Consider the following 24,262-nt stretch of genomic DNA (forward strand, 5'->3'; position numbering starts at 1 on the left):
GGCACTGTAACTGCTCCAGAGACGCTCTGTAAGGCAAGTAAAAGGGTGTGGGCCCTGCAGCACTACCTGTAGTTTGCATTGTGCGTTGGAAGGCACGAAGTAAGCAGACGGGAGAAGTCAGGATAGTGCGCAAGGGCATAGAAGGGAGCGGCTCAAGAAAAGAGAAGTGGAAACAGACAGCAAACTAGGCTGGAGAGAGACCTGAGACAAAGAGATCTGAATTATACGAGAGCCGACCAGGGGAAACACAAATTATGCAGTCAAGTTTCCCACATTTGGGGAAAACGCAGAAGCAGCACACCCAGAGTGCAATGGGTGAGCCTTGCCCTGGGAGAAGCACCTTCATGATCATAGTATCTCACCTGGCAGGTAAGTAGGAGTTGGGCTAGAGCTGGGGAGGGTCGCTGCTCGAGCATCCCCCTGTCAAGTAAAGGAGATTCAACTGAGGCAGCACAAGGGAACTCTCATCTGGGGACAACAACTGCAGGGAGAACACATATTTTCAGATAAAAATCTTGGTCATGCTCTGGTTTCTCTTCAGAACGAACAAATCTTTCGCCTTTTACTAAAGATTTCCGTGGAGAGGAGCAAAACCGAGTTTTATCTCAATTTTTGCATGCCCCATCTTTTTGGGGTTTCTTTTATCGGTTTAAAGATAGAATGAGTGTGCTTTAATGTAAGCTCATTTGCATAGAAATGACAGTAAATGTTTGTTTCTTTTCAAACAGAACTTTCTTGACCATGCTACTTGCTTGAAAGATCTGGGAGCACATGGAATACAGTACAAACCATGCTTATAGCAAGGAGAAGACAGGTGAGAAATCTGCTTTCTTTCAAATTGGGCGCTCACTTTGATCTGAATGAGGACTGCTGGCACGGCACTCAGGCGACAGGTGGAATCTTGGTCATGCTCTGGTTTCTCTTCAGAACGAACAAATCTTTCGCCTTTTACTAAAGATTTCCGTGGAGAGGAGCAAAACTGAGTTTTATCTCAATTTTTGCATGCCCCATATTATTGGGGTTTCTTTTATCGGATTAAAGACAGAACGAGTGTGCTTTCTTGTTAGCTTTAATGTAAGTTTATTTGCATAACAATGACAATAAATGCCTGTTTCTTTTCAAGCAGAACTTTCATGACCATACTAATTGCTTGAAAGATCTGGGAGCACATGGAAAAGAGTACAAACCATGCTTATAGCAAGGGGAAGCCTGGTGAGAAATCTGCTTTCTTTCTTTCAAATTGGGTGCTCACTTTGAGCTGAATGAGGACTGCTGGCATGGCACTCAGGCGACAGGTGGAATCTTGGTCATGCTCTGGTTTCTCTTCAGAACGAACAAATCTTTCGCCTTTTACTAAAGATTTCCGTGGAGAGGAGCAAAACTGAGTTTTATCTCAATTTTTGCATGCCCCGTCTTATTGGGGTTTCTTTTATCAGTTTAAAGATAGAACGAGTGTGCTTTAATGTAAGCTCATTTGCATAGAAATGACAGTAAATGTTTGTTTCTTTTCAAACAGAACTTTCTTGACTATACTAATTGCTTGAAAGATCTGGGAGCACATGGAAAAGAGTACAAACCATGTTTATAGCAAGGGGAAGCCTGGTGAGAAATCTGCTTTCTTTCTTTCAAAGTTGGTGCTCACTTTGAGCTGAATGAGGACTGCTGGCATGGCACTCAGGCGACAGGTAGAATCTTGGTCATGCTGTGGTTTCTCTTCAGAACGAACAAATCTTTCGCCTTTTACTAAAGATTTCCGTGGAGAGGAGCAAAACTGAGTTTTATCTCAATTTTTGCATGCCCCATCTTATTGGGGTTTTATTTTATCGGTTTAAAGATAGAACGAGTGTGCTTTAATGTAAGCTCATTTGCATAGAAATGACAGTAAATGTTTGTTTCTTTTCAAACAGAACTTTCTTGACCACACTAATTGTTTGAAAGATCTGGGAGCACATGGAAAAGAGTACAAACCATGTTTATAGCAAGGGGAAGCTGTCACAACTGAGGGCCTGAGCTGACGGGAGGCAGCCTCAGTTGTAGGGGCTGAGATGTACCGGAACCTGGGAGGTTGTGTCAGACCCCTGGACATGTAAGTAACATAAATAATAAATGCCCGAAGGCGTGACCACGACAACTTGGATAAAAGTCAATGATGTTTATTATGACAACTCCGCAACACAGCAGCAGTAAAAGAAAACGTAAAAGTCAGCAAAGAATAAATACAGTTCCTGGGTACTACAGGATGGCAGGAGCCACAGGGCACTGGTAGTGTGAGATAGTTCTTATGATCTTCTAGATGGAAAGTCCTTACCAGGCCCGACTGTAGCAATGGAGATAACCCAGGATTGTGCCAGCTGGTGTTCCAGGAAAAGCTGGGTTGCTGAAGATAAAACAGCTGCTGTGGATACTGGCTGGAACCTGACTGTTGTTAGCACGTAGTGGATACTGGCTGGAACCAGTTAAATAATAAATGAACTTGGGAGCGATGAAATATGAACTGAAATGTAGAACTTGAGAGCGGAGAAATAATAATACCGGTGGAGAGTGGTAAAGTGTAGAAAGGACTAGAGATGAGCGGGTTCGGTTTCTCTGAATCCGAACCCGCACGAACTTCATGTTTTTTTCACGGGTCCGAGCAGACTCGGATCCTCCCGCCTTGCTCGGTTAACCCGAGCGCGCCCGAACGTCATCATGACGCTGTCGGATTCTCGCGAGACTCGGATTCTATATAAGGAGCCGCGCGTCGCCGCCATTTTCACACGTGCATTGAGATTGATAGGGAGAGGACGTGGCTGGCGTCCTCTCCATTTAGATTAGGGTTGAGAGAGAGAGAGAGAGAGATTGACCCGAGGCTGTGATACTGTAGAAGAGAGTGCAGAGTTTAGTGACTGACGACCACAGTGACCACCAGACAGTGCAGTTGTTTGTTTTATTTAATATATCCGTTCTCTGCCTGAAAAAAACGATACACACAGTGACTCAGTCACATACCATATCTGTGTGCACTGCTCAGCCCAGTGTGCTGCATCAATGTATATATATATATATCTGACTGTGCTCAGCTCACACAGCTTATAATTGTGGGGGAGACTGGGGAGCACTGCAGTGCCAGTTATAGGTTATAGCAGGAGCCAGGAGTACATAATATTATATTAAAATTAAACAGTGCACACTTTTGCTGCAGGAGTGCCACTGCCAGTGTGACTAGTGACCAGTGACCTGACCACCAGTATATATAATATTAGTAGTATACTATCTCTTTATCAACCAGTCTATATTAGCAGCAGACACAGTACAGTGCGGTAGTTCACGGCTGTGGCTACCTCTGTGTCGGCACTCGGCAGCCCGTCCATAATTGTATATACCACCTAACCGTGGTTTTTTTTTCTTTCTTTATAGTCATACTAGTTACGAGTATACTATCTCTTTATCAACCAGTCTATATTAGCAGCAGACACAGTACAGTGCGGCAGTTCACGGCTGTGGCTACCTCTGTGTCGGCACTCGGCAGCCCGTCCATAATTGTATATACCACCTAACCGTGGTTTTTTTTTCTTTCTTTATACATACATACTAGTTACGAGTATACTATCTCTTTATCAACCAGTCTATATTAGCAGCAGACACAGTACAGTGCGGTAGTTCACGGCTGTGGCTACCTCTGTGTCGGCACTCGGCAGCCCGTCCATAATTGTATATACCACCTAACCGTGGTTTTTTTTTCTTTCTTTATACATACATACTAGTTACGAGTATACTATATCTTTATCAACCAGTCTATATATTAGCAGCAGACACAGTACAGTGCGGTAGTTCACGGCTGTGGCTACCTCTGTGTCGGCACTCGGCAGCCCGTCCATAATTGTATATACCACCTAACCGTGGTTTTTTTTTCTTTCTTTATACATACATACTAGTTACGAGTATACTATCTCTTTATCAACCAGTCTATATATTAGCAGCAGACACAGTACAGTGCGGTAGTTCACGGCTGTGGCTACCTCTGTGTCGGCACTCGGCAGCCCGTCCATAATTGTATATACCACCTAACCGTGGTTTTTTTTTCTTTCTTTATACATACATACTAGTTACGAGTATACTATCTCTTTATCAACCAGTCTATATTAGCAGCAGACACAGTACAGTGCGGTAGTTCACGGCTGTGGCTACCTCTGTGTCGGCACTCGGCAGCCCGTCCATAATTGTATATACCACCTAACCGTGGTTTTTTTTTCTTTCTTTATACATACATACTAGTTACGAGTATACTATCTCTTTATCAACCAGTCTATATATTAGCAGCAGACACAGTACAGTGCGGTAGTTCACGGCTGTGGCTACCTCTGTGTCGGCACTCGGCAGCCCGTCCATAATTGTATATACCACCTAACCGTGGTTTTTTTTTCTTTCTTTATACATACATACTAGTTACGAGTATACTATCTCTTTATCAACCAGTCTATATATTAGCAGCAGACACAGTACAGTGCGGTAGTTCATGGCTGTGGCTACCTCTGTGTCGGCACTCGGCAGCCCGTCCATAATTGTATATACCACCTAACCGTGGTTTTTTTTTCTTTCTTTATACATACATACTAGTTACGAGTATACTATCTCTTTATCAACCAGTCTATATATTAGCAGCAGACACAGTACAGTGCGGTAGTTCACGGCTGTGGCTACCTCTGTGTCGGCACTCGGCAGCCCGTCCATAATTGTATATACCACCTAACCGTGGTTTTTTTTTCTTTCTTTATAGTCATACTAGTTACGAGTATACTATCTCTTTATCAACCAGTCTATATTAGCAGCAGACACAGTACAGTGCGGTAGTTCACGGCTGTGGCTACCTCTGTGTCGGCACTCGGCAGCCCGTCCATAATTGTATATACCACCTAACCGTGGTTTTTTTTTCTTTCTTTATACATACATACTAGTTACGAGTATACTATCTCTTTATCAACCAGTCTATATATTAGCAGCAGACACAGTACAGTGCGGTAGTTCACGGCTGTGGCTACCTCTGTGTCGGCACTCGGCAGCCCGTCCATAATTGTATATACCACCTAACCGTGGTTTTTTTTTCTTTCTTTATACATACATACTAGTTACGAGTATACTATCTCTTTATCAACCAGTCTATATATTAGCAGCAGACACAGTACAGTGCGGTAGTTCACGGCTGTGGCTACCTCTGTGTCGGCACTCGGCAGCCCGTCCATAATTGTATACTAGTATCCAATCCATCCATCTCCATTGTTTACCTGAGGTGCCTTTTAGTTGTGCCTATTAAAATATGGAGAACAAAAATGTTGAGGTTCCAAAATTAGGGAAAGATCAAGATCCACTTGCCACACGTGAAGTCAGTTCAGACACTGCCAGCCTGAGTCAGGTCATTCCCGTCATCAGGCTTTTGCAGAAGAAGCTGGAGACATTGAAGGAGGAGCTAAGACAGAGCGATTCCGCTAGGCATGTGGGACTTGTGGATGGAGCCCTTCATTCGCTTAACCAGGATTCACGGGTGGTCAATCTGTTGAAATCAGAGCACTACATTTTGGCCACCGTGCTCGATCCTAGATTTAAAACCTACGTTGTATCTCTCTTTCCGGCAGACACACGTCTGCAGGGGTTCAAAGACCTGCTGGTGAGAAAATTATCAAGTCAAGTGGAACTTGATCGGTCAACAGCTCCTCCTTCACATTCTCCCGCAATTGGGGGTGCGAGGAAAAGGCTCAGAATTCCGAGCCCACCCGCTGGCGGTGATGCAGGGCAGTCTGGAGCGACTGCTGATGCTGACATCTGGTCCGGACTGAAGGACCTGCCAACGATTACGGACATGACGTCTACTGTCACTGCATATGATTCTCTCACCATTGAAAGAATGGTGGAGGATTATATGAGTGACCGCATCCAAGTAGGCACGTCAGACAGTCCGTACGTATACTGGCAGGAAAAAGAGGCAATTTGGAGGCCCTTGCACAAACTGGCTTTATTCTACCTAAGTTGCCCTCCCACAAGTAGTACTCCGAAAGAGTGTTTAGTGCCGCCGCTCACCTTGTCAGCAATCGGCGTACGAGGTTACTTCCAGAAAATGTGGAGAAGATGATGTTCATTAAAATGAATTATAATCAATTGCTCCGTGGAGACAATGACCAGCAGCAATTGCCTCCACAAAGTACACAGGGAGCTGAGATGGTAGATTCCAGTGGGGACGAATTGATAATCTGTGAGGAGGGGGATGTACACGGTGATGAATCGGAGGATGATGATGAGGTGGACATCTTGCCTCTGTAGAGCCAGTTTGTGCAAGGAGAGATTAATTGCTTCTTTTTTGGTGGGGGTCCAAACCAACCCGTCATTTCAGTCACAGTTGTGTGGCAGACCCTGTCACTGAAATGATGGGTTGGTTAAAGTGTGCATGTCCTGTTTATACAACATAAGGGTGGGTGGGAGTGCCCAAGGACAATTCCATCTTGCACCTCTTTTTTCTTTCATTTTTCTTTGCGTCATGTGCTGTTTGGGGAGTGTTTTTTGGAAGGGCCATCCTGCGTGACACTGCAGTGCCACTCCTAGATGGGCCAGGTGTTTGTGTCGGCCACTTGGGTCGCTGAGCTTAGTCACACAGCTACCTAATTGCGCCTCTTTTTTTCTTTGCGTCATGTGCTGTTTGGGGAGTGTTTTTTGGAAGGGCCATCCTGCGTGACACTGCAGTGACACTCCTAGATGGGCCAGGTGTTTGTGTCGGCCACTTGGGTCGCTGAGCTTAGTCACACAGCTACCTCATTGCGCCTCTTTTTTTCTTTGCGTCATGTGCTGTTTGGGGAGTGTTTTTTGGAAGGGCCATCCTGCGTGACACTGCAGTGTCACTCCTAGATGGGCCAGGTGTTTGTGTCGGCCACTTGGGTCGCTGAGCTTAGTCACACAGCTACCTCATTGCGCCTCTTTTTTTCTTTGCGTCATGTGCTCTTTGGGGAGTGTTTTTGGAAGGGCCATCCTGCGTGACACTGCAGTGCCACTCCTAGATGGGCCAGGTGTTTGTGTCGGCCACTTGGGTCGCTGAGCTTAGTCACACAGCTACCTCATTGCGCCTCTTTTTTTCTTTGCGTCATGTGCTGTTTGGGGAGTGTTTTTTGGAAGGGCCATCCTGCGTGACACTGCAGTGCCACTCCTAGATGGGCCAGGTGTTTGTGTCGGCCACTTGGGTCGCTGAGCTTAGTCACACAGCTACCTCATTGCGCCTCTTTTTTTCTTTGCGTCATGTGCTGTTTGGGGAGTGTTTTTTGGAAGTGCTATCCTGCGTGACACTGCAGTGCCACTCCTAGATGGGCCAGGTGTTTGTGTCGGCCACTTGGGTCGCTGAGCTTAGTCATCCAGCGACCTCGGTGCAAATTTTAGGACTAAAAATAATATTGTGAGGTGTAAGGTGTTAAGAATAGACTGAAAATGAGTGGAAATTATGGTTATTGAGGTTAATAATACTTTGGGATCAAAATGACTCCCAAATTCTATGAACAAGGGAAAATGTCATCATCCCGCTGTCGGATTCTCGCGAGATTCGGATTCCATATAAAGAGCTGCGCGTTGCCGCCATTTTTACTCGTGCATTGAAGAGAGAGCGGAGAGGACGTGGCTATGTTCTCTCAGTGGAAATCTCAATATCAGTGCTCAGTATCAGTGGATACTTATTGCTGCTCAGTAATACTAGTAGTGTGTCTCTCCTGCTCAGTGTCAGTTCTCAGTAGTATCCTCATCAGTGCTCAGTATCACTGCTCATTGTCTTGTGCTGCATTGTTGTGCTCAGCATACTACAGTACATTACTAATAGTCCAGTGCTGCATCTTGCTGCTCAGTGTCAGTTCTAGTATCCTCATCAGTGCTCACTATCACTGCTCATTGCATTGTGGTGTTCTGTATACTACAGTAACATAGTAATATAGTAACATATAGTAACATAGTTTTTGAGGTTGAATAGAGGCAAATTGCCCATCGTGTTCAACCTGTTTTAAGTTGTGATGATTCTACATACTTGCTTAATAATGTATTATGACTAGTTAGCTACTACAACTCATGTTACCCCCGGATTAACCATGTTGATATTTTAAGTATTATAAACTTGGATAGCTTTTTCATTCAGAAATGTATCCATTCCTTTTTTAAATCCAATTACAGAGTCCGCCATTACCACCTTCCCTGGCAGGGAATTCCACATCCTGATTGCCCTAACAGTGAAGATCATAGTATCTAACCTGGCAGGTAAGTAGGAGTTGGGCCAGAGCTGTGGAGGATTGCTGCTCGGGCACCCCCTGTGAAGTGAAGGAGATCCAACTGAGGCAGCACAAGGGAACTCTCGAAAGAAGAACAAGGCTAGAGGAAGATCTGAGACAAAGAAATCTGACTTTTACCAGAGCTGACCAGAGGAAAGCACAAACACAGTCCCCCACTACCACAAATAATGCAGTCGAGTTTCCCACATTTTGGAAATCACAGGGGTCAGCATACCCAGAATGCAATGAATGAACCTCACCCTGGGAGAACAATCTTCATGACCATGGTATCGCCTATGCAAAATAAGTATGATTTGGGATAGGGCTGGGGAGGGCCGCTGCTCAAGCACATCTCTGTCAAGTATAGGAGATTCAACTGAGGCAGCACAAGGGAACTCTCATCTGGGGACAACAACTGCAGGGAGAACACATATTTTCAGATGAACATGGGAGGGCAGAAGGCTGCCTAATACTGAAGCACCCCCAAACAACAAACCAAATGCAACAACTAGTACAAGCATTCCTGGGGGAAGTTCTGCAGAAGACGGATTTGCATACGGTGATGTCATCCAAGCAGTGGGCCAAAGTTGGCTGGAACCCTCATCTGCATATGAAAAGAGAAAAGGGGCATGCAGGGCATGGCGGCCTTTTGCGGCGCTTGGATGACCCTTAGTTCGCATTAAACACCCCCACCCTCCTTCGGTGTGGGGCTCATGTTGACAATGCCCCAGCCCCTGAAGCATTCAAGCTGATTTCTTACAGCAGCTTGGCACTGTAACAGCTCCAGAGCTGCTCTGTAAGGCAAGTAAAAGGGTGTGTAGTTTGCATTGTGCATTGGAAGGCACAAAGTAAGCAGACAGGAGGAGAAGTCAGGATAGTGCACAAGGGTATAAAAGGGAGGGGCTCAAGAAAAAAGAAGTGGAAACAGACAGCAAACTAGGCTGGAGAGAGACCTGAGACAAAGAGATCTGAATTATACGAGAGCCGACCAGGGGAAACACAAATTATGCAGTCAAGTTTCCCACATTTGGGGAAATCGCAGGGGCAGCACACCCAGAGTGCAATGGGTGAGCCTTGCCCTGGAAGAAGCACCTTCATGATCATAGTATCTCACCTGGCAGGTAAGTAGGAGTTGGGCTTGAGCTGGGGAGGGTCGCTGCTCGGGCACCGCCCTGTCAACTGAAGGAGATCCAACTGAACAGCACAAGGGAACTCTCGAAAGAAGAACAAGGCTAGAGGAAGATCTGAAACAAAAATAAATCTGACTTTTACCAGAGCTGACCAGAGGAAAACACAAACACAGTCCCCCACTACCACAAATAATGCAGTCGAGTTACCCACATTTGGGGAAATCACAGGGGTCAGCATACCCAAAATGCAATGAATGAACCTCACCCTGGGAGAACAATCTTCATGACCATGGTATCTCCTATGCAAAATAAGTATGATTTGGGATAGGGCTGGGGAGGGCCGCTGCTCAGGCACATCTCTGTCAAGTAAAGGAGATTCAACTGAGGCAGCACAAGGGAACTCTCATCTGGGGACAACAACTGCAGGGAGAACACATATTTTCAGATGAACATGGGAGGGCAGAAGGCTGCCTAATACTGAAGCACCCCCAAACAACAAACCAAATGCAACAACTAGTGCAAGCATTCCGGGGGGAAGGCCTGCAGCAGATGGATTTGCATATGGTGATGTCATCCAAGCAGTGGGTCAAAGTTGGCTTCAATCCTCATCTGCATATGAAAAGAGAAAAGGGGCGTGCAGGGCATGGCGGCCTTTTGCGGCGCTTGGATGACCCCTAGTTCGCATTAAACACCTCCACCCTCCTTTGGTGTGGGGCTCATGTTGACAATGCCCCAGCCTCTGAAGCATTCAAGCTTATTTCTTACAGCAGCTTGGCACTGAAACAGCTCCAGAGCTGCTCTGTAAGGCAAGTAAAAGGGTGTGGGCCCTGCAGCACTACCTGTAGTTTGCATTGTGCATTGGAAGGCACAAAGTAAGCAGACAGGAGGAGAAGTCAGGATAGTGCACAAGGGTATAAAAGGGAGGGGCTCAAGAAAAAAGAAGTGGAAACAGACAGCAAACTAGGCTGGAGAGAGACCTGAGACAAAGAGATCTGAATTATACGAGAGCTGACCAGGGGAAACACAAATTCTGCAGTCAAGTTTCCCACATTTGGGGAAATCGCAGGGGCAGCACACCCAGAGTACAATGGGTGAGCCTTGCCCTGGGAGAAGCACCTTCATGATCATAGTATCTCACCTGGCAGGTAAGTAGGAGTTGGGCTAGAGCTGGGGAGGGTCGCTGCTCGGGCACCCCCTGTCAAGTGAAGGAGATCCAACTGAGGCAGCACAAGGGAACTCTCGAAAGAAGAACAAGGCTAGAGGAAGATCTGAGACAAAGAAATCTGACTTTTACCAGAGCTGACCAGAGGAAAACACAAACACAGTCCCCCACTACAACAAATAATGCAGTCGAGTTTCCCACATTTGGGGAAATCACAGGGGTCAGCATACCCAGAATGCAATGAATGAACCTCACCCTGGGAGAACAATCTTCATGACCATGGTGTCTCCTATGCAAAATAAGTATGATTTGGGATAGGGCTGGGGAGGGCCGCTGCTCAGGCACATCTCTGTCAAGTAAAGGAGATTCAACTGAGGCAGCACAAGGGAACTCTCATCTGGGGACAACAACTGCAGGGAGAACACATATTTTCAGATGAACATGGGAGGGCAGAAGGCTGCCTAATACTGAAGCACCCCCAAACAACAAACCAAATGCAACAACTAGTAAAAGCATTCCTGGGAGAAGGTCTGCAGAAGACGGATTTGCATACGGTGATGTCATCCAAGCAGTGGGCCAAAGTTGGCTGGAACCCTCATCTGCATATGAAAAGAGAAAAGGGTTATGCAGGGCATGGCGGCCTTTTGCGGTGCTTGGATGACCCCTAGTTCGCATTAAACACCTCCATTCTCCTTCGGTGTGGGGCTCATGTTGGCTATGCCCCAGCCCCTGAAGTATTCAAGCTGATTTCTTGCAGCAGCTGGGCACTGTAACAGCTCCAGAGCTGCTCTGTAAGGCAAGTAAAAGGGTGTGGGCCCTGCAGCACTACCTGTAGTTCGCATTGTGCGTTGGAAGGCACAAAGTAAGCAGACAGGAGAAGTCAGGAGAGTGCACAAGGGCATAGAAGGCAGGGGCTCAAGAAAAGAGAAGTGGAAACAGACAGCAAACTAGGCTGGAGAGAGACCTGAGACAAAGAGATCTGAATTATACGAGTAGCCAACTAGAGGAAACACAAATTATGCAGTCAAGTGTCCCACATTTGGGGAAATCGTAGGAGCAGCACACCCAGAGTGCAATGGGTGAGCCTTGCCCTGGGAGAAGCACCTTCCTGATCATAGTATCTCACCTGGCAGGTAAGTAGGAGTTGGGCTAGAGCTGGGGAGGGTCGCTGCTCGGGCACCCCCCTGTCAAGTGAAGGAGATCCAACAGAGGCAGCACAAGGAAACTCTCGAAAAAAGAACAAGGCTAGAGGAAGATCTGAGACAAAGAAATCTGTATTTTACCAGAGCTGACCAGAGGAAAGCACAAACACAGTCCCCCACTACCACAAATAATGCAGTCGAGTTTCCCAATTTGGGGAAATCACAGGGGTCAGCATACCCAGAATGCAATGAATGAACCTCACCCTGGGAGAACAATCTTCATGACCATGGTATCTCCTATGCAAAATAAGTATGATTTGGGATAGGGCTGGGGAGGGCCGCTGCTCAGGCACATCTCTGTCAAGTAAAGGAGATTCAACTGAGGCAGCACAAGGGAACTCTCATCTGGGGACAACAACTGCAGGGAGAACACATATTTTCAGATGAACATGGGAGGGCAGAAGGCTGCCTAATACTGAAGCACCCCCAAACAACAAACCAAATGTAACAACTAGTGCAAGCAACAAAATTTTAAAGCCTCCTGTTAGTGCTTCATCTACACGTTATAGCCCTGAATTTTCCAATGCCTATCTCTTTGCAAAAGAGAGATATCGGCAAGGAAAAACTGTATTGTACCTTTGCATTTTTCTCCCAAACAAAAGACACTAGAATGAAAATTTTAAAGCCTCCTGTTAGTGCTTCATCTACACGTTATAGCCCTGAATTTTCCAATGCCTATCTCTTTGCAAAAGAGAGATATCGGCAAGGAAAAGCTGTATTGTACCTTTGCATTTTTCTCCCAAACGAAGGACACTAGAATGAAAATTTAAAAGCCTCCTGTTTAGTGCTTCATCTACACGGTATAGCCCTGAATTTTCCAATGCCTAGCTCTTTGCAAAAGAGAGATATTGGCAAGGAAAAGCTGTATTGTACCTTTGCATTTTTCTCCCAAACGAAGGACACTAGAATGAAAATTTTAAAGCCTCCTGTTAGTGCTTCATCTACACGTTATAGCCCTGAATTTTCCAATGCCTATCTCTTTGCAAAAGAGAGATATCGGCAAGGAAAAACTGTATTGTACCTTTGCATTTTTCTCCCAAACGAAAGACACTAGAATGAAAATTTTAAAGCCTCCTGTTAGTGCTTCATCTACACGTTATAGCCCTGAATTTTCCAATGCCTAGCTCTTTGCAAAAGAGAGATATTGGCAAGGAAAAGCTGTATTGTACCTTTGCATTTTTCTCCCAAACTAAAGACACTAGAATGAAAATTTTAAAGCCTACTGTTAGTGCTTCATCTACACGTTATAGCCCTGAATTTTCCAATGCCTAGCTCTTTGCAAAAGAGAGATATCGGCAAGGAAAAGCTGTATTGTACCTTTGCATTTTTCTCCCAAACGAAAGACACTAGAATGAAAATTTTAAAGCCTCCTGTTAGTGCTTCATCTACACGTTATAGCCCTGAATTTTCCAATGCCTATTTCTTTGCAAAAGAGAGATATCGGCAAGGAAAAGCTTTATTGTACCTTTGCATTTTTCTCCCAAACGAAGGACACTAGAATGAAAATTTTAAAGCCTCCTATTAGTGCTTCATCTACACGTTATAGCCCTGAATTTTCCAATGCCTATTTCTTTGCAAAAGAGAGATATCGGCAAGGAAAAGCTGTATTGTACCTTTGCATTTTTCTCCCAAACGAAGGACACTAGAATGAAAATTTTAAAGCCTCCTGTTAGTGCTTCATCTACACGTTATAGCCCAGCATTTTCCAATGCCTATCTCTTTGCAAAAGAGAGATATCGGCAAGGAAAAGCTGTATTGTACCTTTGCATTTTTCTCCCAAACGAAAGACACTAGAATGAAAATTTTAAAGCCTCCTGTTAGTGCTTCATCTACACGTTATAGCCCTGAATTTTCCAATGCCTATCTCTTTGCAAAAGAGAGATATCGGCAAGGAAAAGCTGTATTGTACCTTTGCATTTTTCTACCAAACGAAGGACACTAGAATGAAAATTTAAAAGCCTCCTGTTAGTGCTTCATCTACACGGTATAGCCCTGAATTTTCCAATGCCTAGCTCTTTGCAAAAGAGAGATATTGGCAAGGAAAAGCTGTATTGTACCTTTGCATTTTTCTCCCAAACGAAGGACACTAGAATGAAAATTTTAAAGCCTCCTGTTAGTGCTTCATCTACACGTTATAGTCCCGCATTTTCCAATGCCTATCTCTTTGCAAAAGAGAGATATCGGCAAGGAAAAGCAGCATTGTACCTTTGCATTTTTCTCCCAAACGAAAGACACTAGAATGAAAATTGTAAAGCCTCCTGTTAGTGCTTCATCTACACGTTATAGCCCTGCATTTTCCAATGCCTAGCTCTTTGCAAAAGAGAGATATTGGCAAGGAAAAGCTGTATTGTACCTTTGCATTTTTCTCCCAAACGAAAGACACTAGAATGAAAATTTTAAAGCCTCCTGTTAGTGCTTCATCTACACGTTATAGCCCTGAATTTTCCAATGCTTATCTCTTTGCAAAAGAGAGATATCGGCAAGGAAAAGCAGCATTGTACTTTTGCATTTTTCTCCCAAACGAAAGACACTAGAATGAAAATTTTAAAGCCTCCTGTTAGTGCTTCATCTACACGTTATAGCCCTGAATTTTCCAATGCCTAGCTCTTTGCAAAAGAGAGATATTGGCAAGGAAAAGCTGTATTGTACCTTTGCATTTTTCTCCCAAACGAAGGACACTAGAATGAAAATTTTAAAGCCTCCTATTAGTGCTTCATCTACACGTTATAGCCCTGAATTTTCCAATGCCTATCTCTTTGCAAAAGAGAGATTTTGGCAAGGAAAAGCTGTATTGTACCTTTGCAGTTTTCTCCCAAACGAAAGACACTAGAATGAAAATTTTAAAGCCTCCTGTTAGTGCTTCATCTACACGTTATAGCCCTGAATTTTCCAATGCCTATCTCTTTGCAAAAGAGAGATATCGGCAAGGAAAAACTGTATTGTACCTTTGCATTTTTCTCCCAAACAAAAGACACTAGAATGAAAATTTTAAAGCCTCCTGTTAGTGCTTCATCTACACGTTATAGCCCTGAATTTTCCAATGCCTATCTCTTTGCAAAAGAGAGATATCGGCAAGGAAAAGCTGTATTGTACCTTTGCATTTTTCTCCCAAACGAAGGACACTAGAATGAAAATTTAAAAGCCTCCTGTTTAGTGCTTCATCTACACGGTATAGCCCTGAATTTTCCAATGCCTAGCTCTTTGCAAAAGAGAGATATTGGCAAGGAAAAGCTGTATTGTACCTTTGCATTTTTCTCCCAAACGAAAGACACTAGAATGAAAATTTTAAAGCCTCCTGTTAGTGCTTCATCTACACGTTATAGCCCTGAATTTTCCAATGCCTAGCTCTTTGCAAAAGAGAGATATTGGCAAGGAAAAGCTGTATTGTACCTTTGCATTTTTCTCCCAAACTAAAGACACTAGAATGAAAATTTTAAAGCCTACTGTTAGTGCTTCATCTACACGTTATAGCCCTGAATTTTCCAATGCCTAGCTCTTTGCAAAAGAGAGATATCGGCAAGGAAAAGCTGTCTTGTACCATTGCATTTTTCTCCCAAACGAAGGACACTAGAAAGAAAATTTTAAAGCCTCCTGTTAGGCCATCATCTACACGACATAGCCCTGAATTTTCCAATGCGCAGCTCTTTGCAAAAGATAGATATTGGCAAGGAAAAGCTGTCTTGTACCATTGCATTTTTCTCCCAAACGAAGGACACTAGAAAGAAAATTTTAAAGCCTCCTGTTAGGCCATCATCTACACGACATAGCCCTGAATTTTCCAATGCGTAGCTCTTTGCAAAAGAGAGATATTGGCAAGGTAAAGCTGTCTTGTACCATTGCATATTTCTCCCAAACGAAGGACACTAGAATTAAAATTTTAAAGCCTCCTGTTAGGCCATCATCTACACGACATAGCCCTGAATTTTCAAATGCGCAGCTCTTTGCAAAAGAGAGATATTGGCAAGGAAAAGCTGTCTTGTACCATTGCATTTTTCTCCCAAACGAAGGACACTAGAATGAAAATTTTAAAGCCTCCTGTTAGTGCTTCATCTACACGTTATAGCCCTGAATTTTCCAATGCCTATCTCTTTGCAAAAGAGAGATATCGGCAAGGAAATGCTGTATTGTACCTTTGCATTTTTCTCCCAAACGAAAGACACTAGAATGAAAATTTTAAATCCTCCTTTTAGTGCTTCATCTACACGTTATAGCCCTGCATTTTCCAATGCCTATCTCTTTGCAAAAGAGAGATATCGGCAAGGAAAAGCTGCATTGTACTTTTGCATTTTTCTCCCAAATGAAAGACACTAGAATGAAAATTTTAAAGCCTCCTTTTAGTGCTTCATCTACACGTAATAGCCCTGAATTTTCCTATGCCTATCTCTTTGCAAAAGAGAGATATCGGCAAGGAAATGCTGTATTGTACCTTTGCATTTTTCTCCCAAACGAAAGACACTAGAATGAAAATTTTAAAGCCTACTGTTAGTGCTTCATCTACACGTTATAGCCCTGCATTTTCCAATGCCTATCTCTTTGCAAAAGAGAGATATCGGCAAGGAAAAGCTTCATTGTACTTTTGCATTTTTCTCCCAAACGAAAGACACTAGAATGAAAATTTTAAAGCCTCCTGTTAGTGCTTCATCTACACGTTATAGCCCTGAATTTTCCAATGCCTAGCTCTTTGCAAAAGAGAGATATTGGCAAGGAAAAGCTGTATTGTACCTTTGCATTTTTCTCCCAAACGAAAGACACTAGAATGAAAATTTTAAAGCCTCCTGTTAGTGCTTCATCTACACGTTATAGCCCTGAATTTTCCAATGCCTATCTCTTTGCAAAAGAGAGATATCGGCAAGGAAAAACTGTATTGTACCTTTGCATTTTTCTCCCAAACGAAAGACACTAGAATGAAAATTTTAAAGCCTCCTGTTAGTGCTTCAACTACACGTTATAGCCCTGAATTTTCCAATGCCTATCTCTTTGCAAAAGAGAGATATCGGCAAGGAAAAGCTGCATTGTACTTTTGCATTTTTCTCCCAAACGAAAGACACTAGAATGAAAATTTAAAAGCCTCCTGTTTAGTGCTTCATCTACACGTTATAGCCCTGAATTTTCCAATGCCTATCTCTTTGCAAAAGAGAGATATCGGCAAGGAAAAGCTTTATTGTACCTTTGCATTTTTCTCCCAAATGAAGGACACTAGAATGAAAATTTTATAGCCTCCTTTTAGTGCTTCATCTACACGTAATAGCCCTGAATTTTCCAATGCCTATCTCTTTGCAAAAGAGAGATATCGGCAAGGAAAAGCTGTATTGTACCTTTGCATTTTTCTCCCAAACGAAGGACACTAGAATGAAAATTTAAAAGCCTCCTGTTTAGTGCTTCATCTACACGGTATAGCCCTGAATTTTCCAATGCCTAGCTCTTTGCAAAAGAGAGATATTGGCAAGGAAAAGCTGTATTGTACCTTTGCATTTTTCTCCCAAACGAAGGACACTAGAATGAAAATTTTAAAGCCTCCTGTTAGTGCTTCATCTACACGTTATAGCCCTGAATTTTCCAATGCCTATCTCTTTGCAAAAGAGAGATTTCGGCAAGGAAAAACTGTATTGTACCTTTGCATTTTTCTCCCAAACGAAAGACACTAGAATGAAAATTTTAAAGCCTCCTGTTAGTGCTTCATCTACACGTTATAGCCCTGAATTTTCCAATGCCTAGCTCTTTGCAAAAGAGAGATATCGGCAAGGAAAAGCTGTATTGTACCTTTGCATTTTTCTCCCAAACTAAAGACACTAGAATGAAAATTTTAAAGCCTACTGTTAGTGCTTCATCTACACGTTATAGCCCTGAATTTTCCAATGCCTAGCTCTTTGCAAAAGAGAGATATCGGCAAGGAAAAGCTGTATTGTACCTTTGCATTTTTCTCCCAAACGAAAGACACTAGAATGAAAATTTTAAAGCCTCCTGTTAGTGCTTCATCTACACGTTATAGCCCTGAATTTTCCAATGCCTATCTCTTTGCAAAAGAGAGATATCGGCAAGGAAAAGCTGTATTGTACCTTTGCATTTTTCTACCAAACGAAGGACACTAGAATGAAAATTTAAAAGCCTCCTGTTAGTGCTTCATCTACACGGTATAGCCCTGAATTTTCCAATGCCTAGCTCTTTGCAAAAGAGAGATATTGGCAAGGAAAAGCTGTATTGTACCTTTGCATTTTTCTCCCAAACGAAGGACACTAGAATGAAAATTTTAAAGCCTCCTGTTAGTGCTTCATCTACACGTTATAGTCCCGCATTTTCCAATGCCTATCTCTTTGCAAAAGAGAGATATCGGCAAGGAAAAGCAGCATTGTACCTTTGCATTTTTCTCCCAAACGAAAGACACTAGAATGAAAATTGTAAAGCCTCCTGTTAGTGCTTCATCTACACGTTATAGCCCTGCATTTTCCAATGCCTAGCTCTTTGCAAAAGAGAGATATTGGCAAGGAAAAGCTGTATTGTACCTTTGCATTTTTCTCCCAAACGAAAGACACTAGAATGAAAATTTTAAAGCCTCCTGTTAGTGCTTCATCTACACGTTATAGCCCTGAATTTTCCAATGCTTATCTCTTTGCAAAAGAGAGATATCGGCAAGGAAAAGCAGCATTGTACTTTTGCATTTTTCTCCCAAACGAAAGACACTAGAATGAAAATTTTAAAGCCTCCTGTTAGTGCTTCATCTACACGTTATAGCCCTGAATTTTCCAATGCCTAGCTCTTTGCAAAAGAGAGATATTGGCAAGGAAAAGCTGTATTGTACCTTTGCATTTTTCTCCCAAACGAAGGACACTAGAATGAAAATTTTAAAGCCTCCTATTAGTGCTTCATCTACACGTTATAGCCCTGAATTTTCCAATGCCTATCTCTTTGCAAAAGAGAGATTTTGGCAAGGAAAAGCTGTATTGTACCTTTGCAGTTTTCTCCCAAACGAAAGACACTAGAATGAAAATTTTAAAGCCTCCTGTTAGTGCTTCATCTACACGTTATAGCCCTGAATTTTCCAATGCCTATCTCTTTGCAAAAGAGAGATATCGGCAAGGAAAAACTGTATTGTACCTTTGCATTTTTCTCCCAAACAAAAGACACTAGAATGAAAATTTTAAAGCCTCCTGTTAGTGCTTCATCTACACGTTATAGCCCTGAATTTTCCAATGCCTATCTCTTTGCAAAAGAGAGATATCGGCAAGGAAAAGCTGTATTGTACCTTTGCATTTTTCTCCCAAACGAAGGACACTAGAATGAAAATTTAAAAGCCTCCTGTTTAGTGCTTCATCTACACGGTATAGCCCTGAATTTTCCAATGCCTAGCTCTTTGCAAAAGAGAGATATTGGCAAGGAAAAGCTGTATTGTACCTTTGCATTTTTCTCCCAAACGAAAGACACTAGAATGAAAATTTTAAAGCCTCCTGTTAGTGCTTCATCTACACGTTATAGCCCTGAATTTTCCAATGCCTAGCTCTTTGCAAAAGAGAGATATTGGCAAGGAAAAGCTGTATTGTACCTTTGCATTTTTCTCCCAAACTAAAGACACTAGAATGAAAATTTTAAAGCCTACTGTTAGTGCTTCATCTACACGTTATAGCCCTGAATTTTCCAATGCCTAGCTCTTTGCAAAAGAGAGATATCGGCAAGGAAAAGCTGTCTTGTACCATTGCATTTTTCTCCCAAACGAAGGACACTAGAAAGAAAATTTTAAAGCCTCCTGTTAGGCCATCATCTACACGACATAGCCCTGAATTTTCCAATGCGCAGCTCTTTGCAAAAGATAGATATTGGCAAGGAAAAGCTGTCTTGTACCATTGCATTTTTCTCCCAAACGAAGGACACTAGAAAGAAAATTTTAAAGCCTCCTGTTAGGCCATCATCTACACGACATAGCCCTGAATTTTCCAATGCGTAGCTCTTTGCAAAAGAGAGATATTGGCAAGGTAAAGCTGTCTTGTACCATTGCATATTTCTCCCAAACGAAGGACACTAGAATTAAAATTTTAAAGCCTCCTGTTAGGCCATCATCTACACGACATAGCCCTGAATTTTCAAATGCGCAGCTCTTTGCAAAAGAGAGATATTGGCAAGGAAAAGCTGTCTTGTACCATTGCATTTTTCTCCCAAACGAAGGACACTAGAATGAAAATTTTAAAGCCTCCTGTTAGTGCTTCATCTACACGTTATAGCCCTGAATTTTCCAATGCCTATCTCTTTGCAAAAGAGAGATATCGGCAAGGAAATGCTGTATTGTACCTTTGCATTTTTCTCCCAAACGAAAGACACTAGAATGAAAATTTTAAATCCTCCTTTTAGTGCTTCATCTACACGTTATAGCCCTGCATTTTCCAATGCCTATCTCTTTGCAAAAGAGAGATATCGGCAAGGAAAAGCTGCATTGTACTTTTGCATTTTTCTCCCAAATGAAAGACACTAGAATGAAAATTTTAAAGCCTCCTTTTAGTGCTTCATCTACACGTAATAGCCCTGAATTTTCCTATGCCTATCTCTTTGCAAAAGAGAGATATCGGCAAGGAAATGCTGTATTGTACCTTTGCATTTTTCTCCCAAACGAAAGACACTAGAATGAAAATTTTAAAGCCTACTGTTAGTGCTTCATCTACACGTTATAGCCCTGCATTTTCCAATGCCTATCTCTTTGCAAAAGAGAGATATCGGCAAGGAAAAGCTTCATTGTACTTTTGCATTTTTCTCCCAAACGAAAGACACTAGAATGAAAATTTTAAAGCCTCCTGTTAGTGCTTCATCTACACGTTATAGCCCTGAATTTTCCAATGCCTAGCTCTTTGCAAAAGAGAGATATTGGCAAGGAAAAGCTGTATTGTACCTTTGCATTTTTCTCCCAAACGAAAGACACTAGAATGAAAATTTTAAAGCCTCCTGTTAGTGCTTCATCTACGCGTTATAGCCCTGAATTTTCCAATGCCTATCTCTTTGCAAAAGAGAGATATCGGCAAGGAAAAACTGTATTGTACCTTTGCATTTTTCTCCCAAACGAAAGACACTAGAATGAAAATTTTAAAGCCTCCTGTTAGTGCTTCAACTACACGTTATAGCCCTGAATTTTCCAATGCCTATCTCTTTGCAAAAGAGAGATATCGGCAAGGAAAAGCTGCATTGTACTTTTGCATTTTTCTCCCAAACGAAAGACACTAGAATGAAAATTTAAAAGCCTCCTGTTTAGTGCTTCATCTACACGTTATAGCCCTGAATTTTCCAATGCCTAGCTCTTTGCAAAAGAGAGATATTGGCAAGGAAAAGCTGTATTGTACCTTTGCATTTTTCTCCCAAACGAAAGACACTAGAATGAAAATTGTAAAGCCTCCTGTTAGTGCTTCATCTACACGTTATAGCCCTGCATTTTCCAATGCCTAGCTCTTTGCAAAAGAGAGATATTGGCAAGGAAAAGCTGTATTGTACCTTTGCATTTTTCTCCCAAACGAAAGACACTAGAATGAAAATTTTAAAGCCTCCTGTTAGTGCTTCATCTACACGTTATAGCCCTGAATTTTCCAATGCTTATCTCTTTGCAAAAGAGAGATATCGGCAAGGAAAAGCAGCATTGTACTTTTGCATTTTTCTCCCAAACGAGACACTAGAATGAAAATTTTAAAGCCTCCTGTTAGTGCTTCATCTACACGTTATAGCCCTGAATTTTCCAATGCCTAGCTCTTTGCAAAAGAGAGATATTGGCAAGGAAAAGCTGTATTGTACCTTTGCATTTTTCTCCCAAACGAAGGACACTAGAATGAAAATTTTAAAGCCTCCTATTAGTGCTTCATCTACACGTTATAGCCCTGAATTTTCCAATGCCTATCTCTTTGCAAAAGAGAGATTTTGGCAAGGAAAAGCTGTATTGTACCTTTGCAGTTTTCTCCCAAACGAAAGACACTAGAATGAAAATTTTAAAGCCTCCTGTTAGTGCTTCATCTACACGTTATAGCCCTGAATTTTCCAATGCCTATCTCTTTGCAAAAGAGAGATATCGGCAAGGAAAAACTGTATTGTACCTTTGCATTTTTCTCCCAAACAAAAGACACTAGAATGAAAATTTTAAAGCCTCCTGTTAGTGCTTCATCTACACGTTATAGCCCTGAATTTTCCAATGCCTATCTCTTTGCAAAAGAGAGATATCGGCAAGGAAAAGCTGTATTGTACCTTTGCATTTTTCTCCCAAACGAAGGACACTAGAATGAAAATTTAAAAGCCTCCTGTTTAGTGCTTCATCTACACGGTATAGCCCTGAATTTTCCAATGCCTAGCTCTTTGCAAAAGAGAGATATTGGCAAGGAAAAGCTGTATTGTACCTTTGCATTTTTCTCCCAAACGAAAGACACTAGAATGAAAATTTTAAAGCCTCCTGTTAGTGCTTCATCTACACGTTATAGCCCTGAATTTTCCAATGCCTAGCTCTTTGCAAAAGAGAGATATTGGCAAGGAAAAGCTGTATTGTACCTTTGCATTTTTCTCCCAAACTAAAGACACTAGAATGAAAATTTTAAAGCCTACTGTTAGTGCTTCATCTACACGTTATAGCCCTGAATTTTCCAATGCCTAGCTCTTTGCAAAAGAGAGATATCGGCAAGGAAAAGCTGTCTTGTACCATTGCATTTTTCTCCCAAACGAAGGACACTAGAAAGAAAATTTTAAAGCCTCCTGTTAGGCCATCATCTACACGACATAGCCCTGAATTTTCCAATGCGCAGCTCTTTGCAAAAGATAGATATTGGCAAGGAAAAGCTGTCTTGTACCATTGCATTTTTCTCCCAAACGAAGGACACTAGAAAGAAAATTTTAAAGCCTCCTGTTAGGCCATCATCTACACGACATAGCCCTGAATTTTCCAATGCGTAGCTCTTTGCAAAAGAGAGATATTGGCAAGGTAAAGCTGTCTTGTACCATTGCATATTTCTCCCAAACGAAGGACACTAGAATTAAAATTTTAAAGCCTCCTGTTAGGCCATCATCTACACGACATAGCCCTGAATTTTCAAATGCGCAGCTCTTTGCAAAAGAGAGATATTGGCAAGGAAAAGCTGTCTTGTACCATTGCATTTTTCTCCCAAACGAAGGACACTAGAATGAAAATTTTAAAGCCTCCTGTTAGTGCTTCATCTACACGTTATAGCCCTGAATTTTCCAATGCCTATCTCTTTGCAAAAGAGAGATATCGGCAAGGAAATGCTGTATTGTACCTTTGCATTTTTCTCCCAAACGAAAGACACTAGAATGAAAATTTTAAATCCTCCTTTTAGTGCTTCATCTACACGTTATAGCCCTGCATTTTCCAATGCCTATCTCTTTGCAAAAGAGAGATATCGGCAAGGAAAAGCTGCATTGTACTTTTGCATTTTTCTCCCAAATGAAAGACACTAGAATGAAAATTTTAAAGCCTCCTTTTAGTGCTTCATCTACACGTAATAGCCCTGAATTTTCCTATGCCTATCTCTTTGCAAAAGAGAGATATCGGCAAGGAAATGCTGTATTGTACCTTTGCATTTTTCTCCCAAACGAAAGACACTAGAATGAAAATTTTAAAGCCTACTGTTAGTGCTTCATCTACACGTTATAGCCCTGCATTTTCCAATGCCTATCTCTTTGCAAAAGAGAGATATCGGCAAGGAAAAGCTTCATTGTACTTTTGCATTTTTCTCCCAAACGAAAGACACTAGAATGAAAATTTTAAAGCCTCCTGTTAGTGCTTCATCTACACGTTATAGCCCTGAATTTTCCAATGCCTAGCTCTTTGCAAAAGAGAGATATTGGCAAGGAAAAGCTGTATTGTACCTTTGCATTTTTCTCCCAAACGAAAGACACTAGAATGAAAATTTTAAAGCCTCCTGTTAGTGCTTCATCTACACGTTATAGCCCTGAATTTTCCAATGCCTATCTCTTTGCAAAAGAGAGATATCGGCAAGGAAAAACTGTATTGTACCTTTGCATTTTTCTCCCAAACGAAAGACACTAGAATGAAAATTTTAAAGCCTCCTGTTAGTGCTTCAACTACACGTTATAGCCCTGAATTTTCCAATGCCTATCTCTTTGCAAAAGAGAGATATCGGCAAGGAAAAGCTGCATTGTACTTTTGCATTTTTCTCCCAAACGAAAGACACTAGAATGAAAATTTAAAAGCCTCCTGTTTAGTGCTTCATCTACACGTTATAGCCCTGAATTTTCCAATGCCTATCTCTTTGCAAAAGAGAGATATCGGCAAGGAAAAGCTTTATTGTACCTTTGCATTTTTCTCCCAAATGAAGGACACTAGAATGAAAATTTTATAGCCTCCTTTTAGTGCTTCATCTACACGTAATAGCCCTGAATTTTCCAATGCCTATCTCTTTGCAAAAGAGAGATATCGGCAAGGAAAAGCTGTATTGTACCTTTGCATTTTTCTCCCAAACGAAGGACACTAGAATGAAAATTTAAAAGCCTCCTGTTTAGTGCTTCATCTACACGGTATAGCCC

General features: G+C 42.2%; 11 non-coding genes and 1 pseudogene across 11 annotated transcripts; 4 read left to right on the top strand and 8 right to left on the bottom strand.

The window, feature by feature from the left end:
- Positions 1 to 214: 214 nt before the first annotated feature.
- Positions 215 to 377, bottom strand: LOC135037632 (U1 spliceosomal RNA). Its single transcript, XR_010232129.1, has one exon. It is a non-coding gene; the product is annotated as a U1 spliceosomal RNA (small nuclear RNA).
- Positions 378 to 521: 144 nt separating this feature from the next.
- Positions 522 to 637, top strand: LOC135037646 (U5 spliceosomal RNA). The gene has a single exon (XR_010232140.1). It is a non-coding gene; the product is annotated as a U5 spliceosomal RNA (small nuclear RNA).
- Positions 638 to 907: 270 nt separating this feature from the next.
- Positions 908 to 1,023, top strand: LOC135037644 (U5 spliceosomal RNA). Its single transcript, XR_010232138.1, has one exon. It is a non-coding gene; the product is annotated as a U5 spliceosomal RNA (small nuclear RNA).
- Positions 1,024 to 1,309: 286 nt separating this feature from the next.
- LOC135037652 (U5 spliceosomal RNA) lies at positions 1,310 to 1,425 on the top strand. Its single transcript, XR_010232145.1, has one exon. It is a non-coding gene; the product is annotated as a U5 spliceosomal RNA (small nuclear RNA).
- A 274-nt stretch (positions 1,426 to 1,699) lies between these two features.
- Positions 1,700 to 1,815, top strand: LOC135037655 (U5 spliceosomal RNA). Its single transcript, XR_010232148.1, has one exon. It is a non-coding gene; the product is annotated as a U5 spliceosomal RNA (small nuclear RNA).
- Positions 1,816 to 8,409: 6,594 nt separating this feature from the next.
- On the bottom strand, positions 8,410 to 8,572 carry LOC135037702 (U1 spliceosomal RNA). The gene has a single exon (XR_010232193.1). It is a non-coding gene; the product is annotated as a U1 spliceosomal RNA (small nuclear RNA).
- A 655-nt stretch (positions 8,573 to 9,227) lies between these two features.
- Positions 9,228 to 9,390, bottom strand: LOC135037594 (U1 spliceosomal RNA). Its single transcript, XR_010232100.1, has one exon. It is a non-coding gene; the product is annotated as a U1 spliceosomal RNA (small nuclear RNA).
- Positions 9,391 to 9,543: 153 nt separating this feature from the next.
- On the bottom strand, positions 9,544 to 9,707 carry LOC135037690 (U1 spliceosomal RNA). The gene has a single exon (XR_010232182.1). It is a non-coding gene; the product is annotated as a U1 spliceosomal RNA (small nuclear RNA).
- A 674-nt stretch (positions 9,708 to 10,381) lies between these two features.
- Positions 10,382 to 10,544, bottom strand: LOC135037618 (U1 spliceosomal RNA). The gene has a single exon (XR_010232116.1). It is a non-coding gene; the product is annotated as a U1 spliceosomal RNA (small nuclear RNA).
- A 151-nt stretch (positions 10,545 to 10,695) lies between these two features.
- Positions 10,696 to 10,859, bottom strand: LOC135037694 (U1 spliceosomal RNA). Its single transcript, XR_010232185.1, has one exon. It is a non-coding gene; the product is annotated as a U1 spliceosomal RNA (small nuclear RNA).
- Positions 10,860 to 11,542: 683 nt separating this feature from the next.
- LOC135037596 (U1 spliceosomal RNA) lies at positions 11,543 to 11,694 on the bottom strand (annotated as a pseudogene).
- Positions 11,695 to 11,846: 152 nt separating this feature from the next.
- LOC135037592 (U1 spliceosomal RNA) lies at positions 11,847 to 12,009 on the bottom strand. Its single transcript, XR_010232098.1, has one exon. It is a non-coding gene; the product is annotated as a U1 spliceosomal RNA (small nuclear RNA).
- Between the last annotated feature and the right edge of the window lie 12,253 nt (positions 12,010 to 24,262).

The sequence above is a fragment of the Pseudophryne corroboree genome, unplaced genomic scaffold (genome assembly GCF_028390025.1).
Source record: "Pseudophryne corroboree isolate aPseCor3 unplaced genomic scaffold, aPseCor3.hap2 scaffold_683, whole genome shotgun sequence".
NCBI classification, from domain to species: Eukaryota; Metazoa; Chordata; class Amphibia; order Anura; family Myobatrachidae; genus Pseudophryne; species Pseudophryne corroboree.